The sequence below is a fragment of the Mus musculus genome, chromosome 5 (assembly GCF_000001635.26).
Source record: "Mus musculus strain C57BL/6J chromosome 5, GRCm38.p6 C57BL/6J".
NCBI lineage: Eukaryota > Metazoa > Chordata > Mammalia > Rodentia > Muridae > Mus > Mus musculus.
The window spans coordinates 10,321,922-10,335,042 of record NC_000071.6 but is presented as its reverse complement, the minus strand read 5'-3'; the positions used below and the strand labels follow the sequence as shown (position 1 = coordinate 10,335,042).

The window sequence follows — 13,121 nt, the reverse complement described above, 5'->3', positions numbered from 1 at the left end:
CTGTGGAGCTTAACATTTGCTGCATCTACCATATGGCTCTCTGCTTCTCATCTTAAGCTCTTTGCATCAGTTTGGAATCATAGGAAAAAAGCCCCATGTGGCTCAGACAAAATTTGTATAGTCCCTTCTATCCTTCAAAACAACTGAATCAGATTTATAAATCTCTATGCTTTATTTATCTGGTGGCTGAAGTCAAACAGTTTTATTATTTGCATCTCACTTTCTCTTCCTAGGAGGCATCCTGGGGTAAATTCCTGCCAGCAGCTGTGTTCCTTTGTTCCAGTTTCACACTCTGGAGACAGGGCTCCTCCTCTTCTCCTCTGCGCTGAGAAATCAGTCATTCCCCCTATTCAACTATAGCACTGTGTATGTGTAATCCATCTGAGAATTAAATTAATAGTGGATTCTCACCTTCCACATTAAGTGCCATTTGTAGGGGATTGTTTTTGGCTATTCCACTTTGAGTTCCTGGTGCAGGTACACACCTGCCCAGGAGCTATCTCAGATCCTTGATCCTCTGATGAAAGGCACACAGATTAGCTCATTTCTACAGCAACCCAGTAGTAGGTAAGTAATCTCAGGAATAGACAAAAGAGTCAAAGACACCACTCTTCACATTGTATGAGTCCCTGCAAAACACCAACAATCATAACAATGTATATCCTTTCAGTGCAGACTCTAAACATCAGAAGGACGAGGACAGATGTCCTGTAGACTCTAAGAAACCACAGAAACAATATTTAATTTTCTGAGAACATTCTTGAAAATAGAAATAAATTTGTTTAAAATATATATTGTTTAAAGACAATTTAATGGGTATTTTAATGTAATACCCAGCATTGTTTCTCTTATTTCATACATGCATTGTTACCTGTTGTATATATACTTGTATTCTATTCAATTATAAGTGGAAAACAGATTATATTTTCTCATTAATGTAAAAGTATCTATATAACCCAGATTAACATTGGATCATTAAAATTATTGTTTTGGATGTATTTGTCATTAATGTAACCATTAATATCTTACCAATCTATTGTCAGAGTGATTGCTAAATTATGATTTAAATGTCTTATTCTTTCCAAATCCTCAGGAAATCTTAAATATCTATGGGACCTTTTAATAGATAAATCTGAAAGAAACACTTTTTTTATATTTTTGTCTATGTCGAAAGCTTCTTTTCTAAATGTGAATTCAAAAAATAACATTTTAAAAAGCCAACATACTATTTCTACTTACTCTCTCACCAAATGAAATAGCACAAAAAAAAACCTTCCTCTTTTCATTCAATCCATGTTTTTTTGACATCAAGACAATCTTTAGTAAAGCTGCCAAGAATTTATCCACTGAAACTTGAAGTCGTATCTAGCATAATCAAATACATGGAGCTATTCTTTTTAATGAAAATATATTCTTCTCTCATATAATACATTCTGGCCACATTTACCCTGTCCTCCACTCCTCCCAGCCTCCCTCATCTCCTCTCTTCCCTAGATCTATCCCCTTTCCATTTTCCTTCAAAAAGGAGAAGGCATCCAAGAGACAAGGACCTCACCAGGCAAAACAAGGTATAACAAGAAAAGACAAAAGCCTTCATATAGAGGCTAGACAAGGCAACCCAGTTGGAGAAAAGGAGTGCCTAGAGTAGGCAGGAGAGTAACAGACATGTGTTCCACAAAACACCAAGCTAACAGTTACAACATATACACAGAGTACCTGGTCCATTCTTGAGAATGTAGAAACAGCTCTCTATGGTGTTTAATGAAACTTACAACAGAGTTCATTTCTGACTTGAAGTTTGGATTCTCAATGCTGGGAAAACATATTTTTTCTTGATAAAGCGGTAGAAAACCTAGCAATTGTCAAAAAGGATTTCTATGAGCTTTTGAAGTAAAAGAACAAATCCTTTCATCTTTGTCCAAGTGATCTCAGATCAAAAGTGTTATGAAACTGAATAGAAATAAAAGATAATTTCATTTTGAAAGATACTAATAACTGAATCTGAAATGATAATAATTAATTCTCTGTGGTGTCTCCAATCAAAACTACAGAGCAGCTGACTTTGAAGTATGAGAATTTTAATAATTCCACATTCTGTTTTTCCTATTATGATTTCTGGATATTTGTATTTCCTGGTGTTTAGTGGCTTGTATAGTTTTGCATGTGTTTATTTGTGATGTACATGTACTTTAGCTGAGTTATCCACTACAGTGTGCTGTCCATTGTTTCATTAAATTGCTTTTATAATATTGAGACACAAGAAGTATTGGCGTGGTTTAGACCCAGGCCCTTTATCAGAAAATTGTATTTAAATATTTTCTACTAATATGGCTTATCATTTTCTTAACAAGGTCTGTGTGACTTGTTCTTATAATTTGTTTAAAATTCATGATAAGCCTGGACTCCATTGTTCAATATTATTTGTTTATCTTTGTATGAGTCTACTTATGGTCCTTCATTTCATTCATTTTTAATGTGCCTGTCCCTTGTGTACTTTTTTGTAAGTTCTTTCTGTACTTTTGCTAATACTCCACACTTACCTCCATGTCCTAACAATAAATCTTCAAATTAGATAATACTCTTTCTCCAAGTTTATTGCCCTTTGTCTATAGTATGCTGGCAAATCTGGCTATCTGGCTTAATGATATATCTGGTAGAATTGTACTGAATCTATAGATCAGGAGAGGAAGAACCAAAGCTAATATTAATGGATTTCTCAACTAGGGAACGCAAAAATGGTCTTGAATATATATTGTATGGTTTTTTCCAATGTTTCATATTTAAGTTTAGGTTATGGCCAGTTCCAGGACAACCAGGGCTACACAGAGAAACCCTGTCTCAAAAAAACCAAAAAAAAAAAAAGAAAAGAAAAAAAAAAAAGAAAGAAAGTCTGAAAGATCCTGGCAGAATGTAGAAGGACACAGAAGCCCTGAAATTGGCAAGATAGATGTCAGTGTTAGCAGAACTAGCTTCACTGATTTAGAAAAATAGAGGTGCACAATGCTCTGGCCACTCCTTGAACCTGTGTGTCTGCCAATGTTCTGACCAGGTGTGTGCCCATTGCTGCACCTTCATTAGACTCTTTCCTTGTACCCCTCCCATACCCATTTCTTGAGAATAGACATTGTTTAGATCTGGAAATTCCCTACTCTCCCCCTTCTCCTTTCCCCCCTGAGGGCCTATAAAAACTGGGAACCCTTTCCCCTCGTGGTTGACTCCTCTACCCCTGCGTGGGATATGAGTCGTCCCCAGACCTCTGGCTTTCCCCGAATAAAGCCTCATGTGGTTTGCAACAAGCTCGGTCTGTCGTGAGTTCTTGGGTGTCCGCTATTGTCCTGAGGCCTGAGCGAGGGGCTCCTCTCAGAGTCTTTCAAGTCTACAAATATTTATTAAATTAAATTATTTTATAATTATTTGACTAATTTAATTTTCCAAGTTTTATAATTTTTAATAAAATAATAGCACTGGAAATAGAAGACTAAAGCTATTATGTATTTATAACATGAAATAGGTACATTGATATTTTTAAAGACATAAAACATATTGCTGCATTTTAATGATATTTAGAAATATTTCTTCTAATATATATCACTGGAGCTCACAAAACACATAACCAATAAAAATGACAAAGTGCCTTTATTTAATTGGAGAGAAAACATAAAATGAGATATAGTAAGATAAAGATGCATATAAGTATTTATGCTAAAATTAAAGAAACTCCCATTATTATTTGAAAGTTATTTAAAGATCATCTCAGTGGTTCAGAAAATTCAAAATGTTGAAATAGCTATCCTCTGCAAGTCCCTTGCACTCCATTGGAAAGTCATTTAAAAAACAAGAACTTAACCTGGACCCACCTAGGTGACCCCATTAGTCTTTTATAATGACAACTGAAGTTTTCCAAATAATCCACCAACATTTCTCAGACTGTTAAATGTGCCCTTTCACATATTTCTCTCCTATTTTCATGTCAATTTGAATATATATTAAATTGTTAAATATTAGCCTCTCGTTTGATGTTTTGAATGTCAGCTACAAGATTCTTAAGTATCTAGAGGTCATTGATGTTAAAAGGAGTAAGTTTTTGCTGTAATTCTATTTGAGACAGTTTTTAAAAAGTCAGTTGCAAGATACTTAAATTTCATGTGAATTGTTTTTAAACATATTTCATTTTATGTATTCTGTTCTACCCTAGAGCCACAAAGACATTTTCGAACTTGATATTTATTTTTTTAACACAGAACAACATCCTTTTAATACTTTCCCTAGCTTATTATTTGTGTGAATTCATGGTTTTTAAAGGGGGGAAATAAGTTTATCATAATTGGAAGTTCTTAAAACATGTATTATTAAAAACTAATTATGTGTAAATATAGTTTTTTATTAAATAAGGTAATTTATTAAAACTTCACCATGATGAGATTACAAAATGCATTAAATGTTATAAGAAACTTCTCATTCCTTTCACATAGATCAAGTATTGATTCAGAAAACTCAGGTATGACAGCACTATCAGGCAAACTGAAATTTAAGTGATTCTTCCTGTTTTGAAATAAAGATGAGCTCCCCAGAAGACACCATATCCTGATATATCTCAGAAGACAGGCTGCACTCAGAGAGCATTTGGTAAGAACCCACCTGAAATCCCACAGCTGACCCTGGGAGTCCAGTGGACTCCGCGACCCATCACCCCCCTAAACCACTACCTGCCGAATACCAATGCCATTCTGCCCAGTGCTTTGTGCTGGGGCAGACTGTTAGCTAGTCTGTTCCAAGGAAGTCACCATATCCTGAGAAATCCCAGAAGGTCCACTGCTCTTAGAGCATTTGATACCACATCCTGAAGAATTCCAGGAGATCTGATGCATTCAGGGCATCTGACACCACAGCCTGAGACATCCCTGGAGATCCACTGCATTCAGGGGAAACTAGGCAACCAAAACCACAGTTGAAGACCTCCTGGAAGACTGTGGCCACAGTTGTAAGAATAGCCTTTGTAGAATAGCTCAGAAGCCAAGAAATCTGGTCACACACAGCACCTCTCCTATTATACTCCACTGTCAATGACGAGTACTGTGGTCTTTTCCTTATATAAATCAGCTTTCTGTTTTTTGGGTTTTTTTGTTGTTGTTGTTATTATTTTTTCCAAACAGAATCTTCCTAAGGAAGATGGAATATCTCAGTTCTAGAGTGAAATTTGCTTCCATAAATGGCAACTGACTGTAGAGATACAACAGCAAGACACAAGGCAACACACATATGAGAGGACTATTAAGATGCACTTGGAAGTTAAGTGAAAGCATTTACAGAAGTCTTTTCTGCAATGTGGTTTTCTGTGTTTTGTTTGTTTGTTTGTTTTTTGTTTTGGGGTTTTTTTTTTTGGATTATTACTTTTTTATTTTAAAGACATTCAATTACAGAACTTAACAAATGTTTAATGAATGAAAGGATAAAAGTGAGTGTCAATTTGAAACAATGAGCATAATTAGATTCTGAGGGTTGGGTTAATTGGATTTCCTTGGGCAATTAAAAAGAATCGGAAGCCGAGAAATCAGAAGTTCAGTTCAAATTTAACTCATGTTTAGTTCATAAGCCATTTACTGCCTCAAGTCACTTCCTTCCAGAAGCCATTTTTCAAAAGTGAAGGTTGAAGAAAGCAGCTTTGAATGTAAAGTATTTCAAAATTTGTCACGTGTAAGTTTATGAATTTTATCTTATTTGCTTACTTGAAATAGATTCTGCTAAAATACAATTTAACAGAATGCTGCAAAAGACAGTATGCTGTCCCAGTTCTACATGCCAATAATATTCTGTGTACTTTGCTTAGTCTTAGTATAAGAAGGTACACTGTGTTCAGCTGATGTTCATGCATGACCATCTCTTTCCTGAAGAGAGACAGAGAAGGAGTAGATCTGAAGCACAGAGGAGGTAGGGAAACTACAGGAAAATGAGAGAAGAATAAATAATAATTTCTATAAAAAGAAAGTATTTAAAGGGCCAACTACTTCCTGTCTTTGAAATTTTTAAGAAACTTCTTTAGTTCTTTTTCTTTTCTTTTCTTTTCTATCTCTGGCATAATCAATGGTAATATAATTCATATTAACAGTAGGGTTTTCTTTGTGGTTGGTTGTTGCTGTCAGACACCTGGGAATTTACAAGCTAAAATAACAAAAATGAATTAGCTGTCAACACAAAAATGCAAAAACAAAAACTAAACCAAAACAAAAAACCAAAAAACCCTGAAGTATGACTGAAAAATTTAAGACTTCATACACTTAATTTTATGTGTGTTAGTATATATACAGTCATATATATATTCATTATCAAAAGTTTTACAAATATAAATTAGTTAAAATGTAAGAATATACACTCAGTGAAAAATGAATGGCTTTGTCAAAAACCTTAAATTTTTTTCTTACTGTCTTTTTACAGAGGCATTTAAAAAGGTAAAAACAAAATTTAAAGACTAGGCTATTAATAAATTTGGCTGGAAACACCACATGTGCATAATTTATTCATAATCCCAGGAACTCAAAAAATGGGACTCAAAGGCCTCGAAATTGTGAATAGTACCCAAACACATAGAACAGCGTTGATGGAAATATGTTTGTTCCTCCTGGTGGGACCAAATTCCAAAAAGGGCAGTTGATGTTAGCATCATAACCTTTGACATTTTTATTTTGGGAATGTGACTTTACTAAACTCAACTTGCACAAGAGTTTTTATGAACCGATTTTTCACTCAAATTGGTACATGTCCTTCCAGATGAAAGGTATCATATGTTTCCAACTATACTTACTCACCTGGCTTTAAGTGTAATAAAGTCATAGAAAGATGCTCAAAGAAATAGCTCTACTCTCACCAGTATGCCTTGTAGTCTCACTGTTTCAAAATTGGGCAAAAAAATTATGCCAGTTAATGATGCACACAGAATAATAACCTGCAAGCTGTGAACTAACTGGATTTTAGCAATCATTATCCCTGGGATGGGTGGTAGCCCTGAGACAACTGCTAATAAAACAAAGCTCTGTAAGGATGTATATTTAAGAAATCTTAACAATTTTTTCCATAAGTTATTATTATATTAAACAAAAGTAAAGGCAAAATGTAGATTCATTATCAAAAGTTTTACAAATATAAATTAGTTAAAATGTAAGAAAGATTTTTAAAATTCAGAGTCGACTAAAATACATTATCAAATATCTCAATACAATTTTTGGTTATTTGGGTCATTAACTTAGAAATTGTGTGAATTTTTTAAAATTACTTTAATGTATCAAGTTATTAAACTTTAATTAATTTAGTTATTTTAAATTAAAAGTCTATTGTAAGGAGCTTGTAAATAAGATTTCATGCAGAGAGATAAGCCAGACAATTTAGGACATTTAATTATTTTACTTTTTTTTTAAACTATAGAGTTTATGCACCACATGTATGAACTATTCAAAGAGGGCAGAAGTAGTCATTTATCCTCTGGAACTGGAGTTACAGATGGTTGTGAACCACCATGCAGCTGCTAGAAATTGAGTCCAGTGCTTATGAAAGAGGAGCTAGTGCTCTTAACTGTTGAACCACATTTCCATCTTCTCTACTACCCCCAGTTAAATAGTTTAATTGACATCTAAATCTTTGACTGAGTCAAAAGCTAGGGATTACTTCACTATACTACTTATTGTGAGGAAAATAAATTACAAAAATAAGTGCAATAAAGTAGTGTAAACTTAAAAGTTTGTCAAAAAGTAGACAGTTCTAATATGCTTTGAGACTAGCTTCCATGGACTGGACTCAGTCATTGCGTCAACCCGTGGGGAATCAGGATTTTGGTAATCAGGTGTGTAAGGAGTCGGGGGGATGACAAACAGACACAGACAGCAGAGAGAGTGCTGTATCTGAATTTCTCAAAGCTAGCATCAGATTTTTAATCAGAAGAAAATAAGGAAGTTAGATGACACATCAGCCAAGGTACACTGAGATTACCAGATGTTTAATAACTCTTACACAAAACAGAAGAATGCATGCATAAAGACTGGCAGGAACTAGGCAATAAAACAACTGAGACAAAGTCAGCTCTATCTAAGGTCAGCTATAGTCTTAGAAGTCAGGTGTGAGGTCTTTATACTCCAGGGGCAAAGGCTTTCATGCCCAAGTTATAGTTTTATTTCTTTCATTATCTCTCTTACAATACCAGAGGTAATTCTGAATGTTACTGAATAGGTAGAATTCCAAGCCCAGGGTCTGCTTAAGGACTGCCTAGGACATTGGTGAAGGCCAGGAAGCAAAGTTCAATTTTGCTTAGGTATTTGACAAGTCATTGCTTGAAGGCACCTATAATAAAACAATACTGAAAGAAAGCACACAGATCCATTCACCAAGTAACACAGAAACAGGTTTGGAGCATTTGTTCTGTAGGTGGCCAAGGTTCCAGGAGAGTAAGCTTCCATGAACTTTTTGCCCCAGGACTATGTTCAAGCTTTTGGGCCTGCCACCCAGTCTTCACTGGAGTGGGTGTGTGGCAACTAGCGACATGATTTTCCTTGCTATCAGTTTACACTAAGTTACACCATGAAATAAGGACAATAAGTGCAAGATGTGGATGAGGGCTCTAAATTTAGAAATATACACATACAAATAAACTTTATTGCAATGTTTGGTAATAAGAGTGACTTGACTCCAAATCTATGCTTGCATGGAACATTACTTCTGCACTATTAATATAATTAACAGTGCTTAATAGGGCTCAAATTTTCCCAAATTGACTAATTGAAAAGTAAACCACTAAGATATTTCCTGAGAGGGGAAAAATACTGTTTTAACATAAGTTTCCATTTCAAATAAAGAAAAAAATAAAACTTAATGTTCAAATTAAAATTTAAATGTAACCGTTGACAGCAGATGCTGGCAAGGATATGGAGAAAGAGAAACACTCCTTCATTGTTGGTAGGAGTTGCAAGCAGGTACAACCATTCTGGAAATCAGTTTGGTGGTTCCTCAGAAAATTAGACATAGTATTACCTGAGGAACCAACTATATCACTCCTGAGCATATACCCAAAAGATACTCCAATTTATAACAAGGACATACCCTCCACTATGTTCATAGCAGCCTTATTTATAATAGCCAGAAGCTGGAAAGATCCAAAATGTTCTTTAATAGAGGAATAGGTACAGAAAATGTGGTACATTTATAAAATGAATTACTACTCAGCTATTAAAAACAATGACTTCATGAAATTCTTAAGCAAATGCATGGAACTAGAAACTATTATCCTGAGTGAGGTAACCCAGTCACAAAACAATACACATGGTATGCACTCATTGATAAGCTCAAAAGCTCTGAGTACCCAAGAAACATTCACAGACCACATGAAACTTAAGAAGAAGGCAGACCAAAGTGTGGATGTTTTTGCCCTTCTTAGGGGGGGAGAACAAAATACTCATGGGAGCAAATGCAGAGGCAAAGTATGGAGACTGAAGAAAAAGCCATCCAGAGACTGACTTACCTGGGGATCCATTCTATATACAGTCACCAAAAGGAGACACTATAGTGGATGCCAGGAAGTGCATGCCGATAGGAGCCTGATATAGCTCTCTCCAGACCCTGACAAATGCAGAGGCAGATGCTCACACCCATCCATTGGATTGATCATGGGGTCCTCAATGGAGGAGTTAGAGAAAGGACTGGAGGATCTGAAGGAGTTTGCAACCCCAAAGGAAGAACAACAGTATCAACCAACCAGACACCCCAAGGCTCCCAGGGACTAAAGCACCAACCTGGGAGTACACATGGAGGGACCCATGACTCCAGCTGCATATGTAGCAAAGGATGGCCTGGTTTGACATCAATGGGAGGAGAGATTCTTAGTCCAGTGAATGCAAGATGCCTCAGTGTAGGGGAGTGTGGGGGGCAGGGAAGCAGGTGTGGGTGTGTGGGTTGGTGAGTGAGTGAGAATCCTCATAGAAGCATGGGGAGGTAGGATATGGTAGGAAGTTTCTGGGGCAGAGGGGAGGTGAACTGGGAAAGATAATAACATTTAAAGTGTAAATAAAGAAAATATGCAATAAAAATCCACAAAAATTTATAGCACCTTATTTTATTATTTATTAAATGACCACTATAATTTATTGTATTATCAAGCTACAACAAGATTATAAACTATTTTATATGCAGGTAAGTAGAAACTATTCTGTGATACTGTGGTTAGTATTGGTTCCATTTTAAACACATTTCTTACACATCTTCTACAGGAAAGCAGGCAAACAGTCACTGAAATACCTTCATATTTTCAGTTAATTATAAGTAGGACATATGTAAATATAGAACAAAGTTCTTGAAACAAAGAACATCAAAATTTCAATAAGGTCACTTGAAAATACTAAGGAAGTATGAATCTATATTAATAATTTATTGTGCCATTTAGGATTACATTACAAGTTGTACATGTATGTACATACATATATTTGTATATATGTGTATGGATGTATGCCTGTATCTTCCAAAAATTATGTTAGCATTGTCCCAACCTATATTATGATGGTCTGGGTATTTTTGTATCTAAGAATACTGTCAGAACAAAAGAAAAAGTTAGGCTTTTTATTCTGGGGCACCAGTTAATACTGCTTTCTACATAGCCCTTAAAAGAACCATGAACAGATTAATTGCAGAGGGGGTAAACTAGCCATGTACAAAATTTCACCATATGAAAATCAAAAGACAAAACCTAGTCATTAGCATTTTAGGAGGTGCAGAGTTCCTTTGTAGCTCCTCCACATGGATGGAGAACTCTAACAAATTTGCAAGTCACTCAAATGGGAATTTTTCAGTTAAGAGTCTAAGCAATGCAAATAAAAAAATGTTTTGAGATCCATGTCTGGGTCTCTCTGGTATAACAGTTGAAATCTTAACATTATCTTTCTTAGGTTGAAAACAGATTATTATATTATGTCCATCTGCAAACACACTTCTCCATTGTATTAAAATACTACTAACAGAATATGCTGATTGGTTTTCCCAGTTCAGAGATATACATTGTCTATCTTATTAGAGATGATATTTAATTTCTACTTTACTGTTAAATTTATGTATATAAAATTATAGAAAAAGAATACACAAAAATTCATTTAGGAGAGACAATCTTTTAAGATAAAACATTATATATTTTAAAGATAAAAACCATCCTCTGATACCCTATTGAAAGTGTCTTTTGCCTTAGAGAAGCTTTTCAATTTCATGAGGTCCCATTTATCAATTCTTGATCTTAGAGCCTGAGCCATTGGAATTCTGTTTAGGAAAATTTCTCCCATGCAATTGAGTTCAAGGCTCTTTCACACTTTCTCTTCTCTTAGACTCAGTGTATCTGGCTATATGTTGAAGTCCTTAATTCACTTAGACTTAAGATTTTTGATGAGTAACAAATATGGATCTATTTTCATTTTTCTACATACAAACTGCCAGTTAGATCAACCCCATTTATTGAGGATGCTTTCTTTTGTCCAGTATATATTTTTGGCTTCTTGGTCAAATATCAAGTGTTTATAAGTGTTGGGTATTTTTTTTCTGGGTCTTCAATTCTATTTCATTGGTCAACCTGCCTGTCACTGTACCAAAGCTATGCAGTTATTGCTCTGTAATGCAGCTTGAGGTCAAGGATGGTGATTTTCCCAGAAGTTCTTATATTATTAAGAATGTTTTTTGCTATCCTGGATATTTTGTCTTTGCATATGAAACTTAGAATTACTCTTTTCACATGTGAAGAATTGTGTTGGAATTTTGATGGAGATTGTGTTGAATCTGTAGATTGATTTTTGACATTTTTTTCTTCAAAGATTTGAAACTATTGTCATATAGGTCTTTCGCTTGCTTAGAGTTATCTCAAGGTTTTTTTGTTTTGTTTTGTTTTTAATATTGTTCATGGTTATTGTGAAGGATGTTGTTTCCCTTATTTCTGTGTCAGCCCGTTTGTCATTTATATAATAGGAACACCAATAGTACAGGCACTAAGATAGACAAAAAATGGAATCTCATGAAACTGAGAACTTGTGTAAGCCAAAGGACATCATAAGTAGGACAAACTTGCACCATACTGTAGAGGTACGGTCTTATCTCTTGCAATGTTACATGTACGCCCCTAAGACCTGGAATCTGTATGTAGACCTGTGACCCTGCCCCCAAGTTATTTCTGATTGGTAAATAAAGATGCCAACAGCCAATAGCTGGGCAGAAGTTATAGTTGGAGTTTAGGATTCCTGGGCTTGGGATGGAAAGAGAGCACAGGAAAAGAAGGTGCAGGAGAAAAAAGAAGTCACTGTGATTAAGGTGAGTCAAGAGATCATGGCCAATTGGAATTAGCAATAGCCCAGATGAAATGTAGTAAATAATAAATAATAATTTGAGGTTATCAATAGGAATGTAGATTCTGATAGCATACAGGGTAGATGTGTGGCCCAGCTCTAGCGCTGATTAAGGCTTATTTAAATATAAAAATGGTGTGTGTGTGTGTGTGTATGTGAACTAAATGGTCAAAAGCAAAGTAAAATCCCTGGGTCAGGATTAAATAATTTCTACAACACCCTACCAAATGGAAAAAGTTTCATCAACTCTATATTTCACAAAAAGAAAAAAACCCTAATATCTAAAATATATAAAGAACTCAAAAACTAAACATCAACAAACCAAATAATCTAATTAAAATAGGATAAATATCTAAACAGAGAATTCTCAAAAATGTAATCTAAAATGTCTGAGAAACAGTTAAATGTTAAATATCCTTAGCCATCAGGGAAATATAAATCAAAATGGCTCTGAGATTTCATCTTGCACCTGTTAGAATAGCGAGGATCAAAACAACAAGGGACAGCTCATAGTAGTAAAAATGTGGAGCAATAGGAACATTTTTCCATTGCTGATTGAGAGTGCAAACTTGTATATAGACTTTGGAAGTCAATACAGTTGATTCTCAGAAAATTGGGAGTCAATTTATACAGCTATAATACTCCTGAAAAATGTACACAATGGATGATTCATCCTCCTTCAGGGATACATCTTTAATTGTATTCACAGCAGCTTTATTCCTAATAGCCAGAAACAACCTAGACGTCTCTCAACAAAAGAGTAGATAAAGAATA

The 13,121-nt window shown here is 35.0% G+C and overlaps 1 long non-coding RNA gene across 4 annotated transcripts in view; it reads right to left on the bottom strand.

Annotated features, from left to right (window-relative positions):
- Gm31831 overlaps positions 1-13,121 on the bottom strand; it is a 54,852-nt gene that overhangs the window by 22,195 nt on the left and 19,536 nt on the right. For 3 of the 4 annotated variants that reach the window (XR_868247.2, XR_868248.2, XR_868249.2), the window contains exon 1: positions 412-623. The exons of the other annotated variant lie outside the window; for it this stretch is intronic. This is a non-coding gene — a long non-coding RNA (predicted gene, 31831). Of the gene's footprint in view, positions 1-411; positions 624-13,121 lie in introns of those variants that run through there. 4 annotated transcript variants of the gene reach the window in all.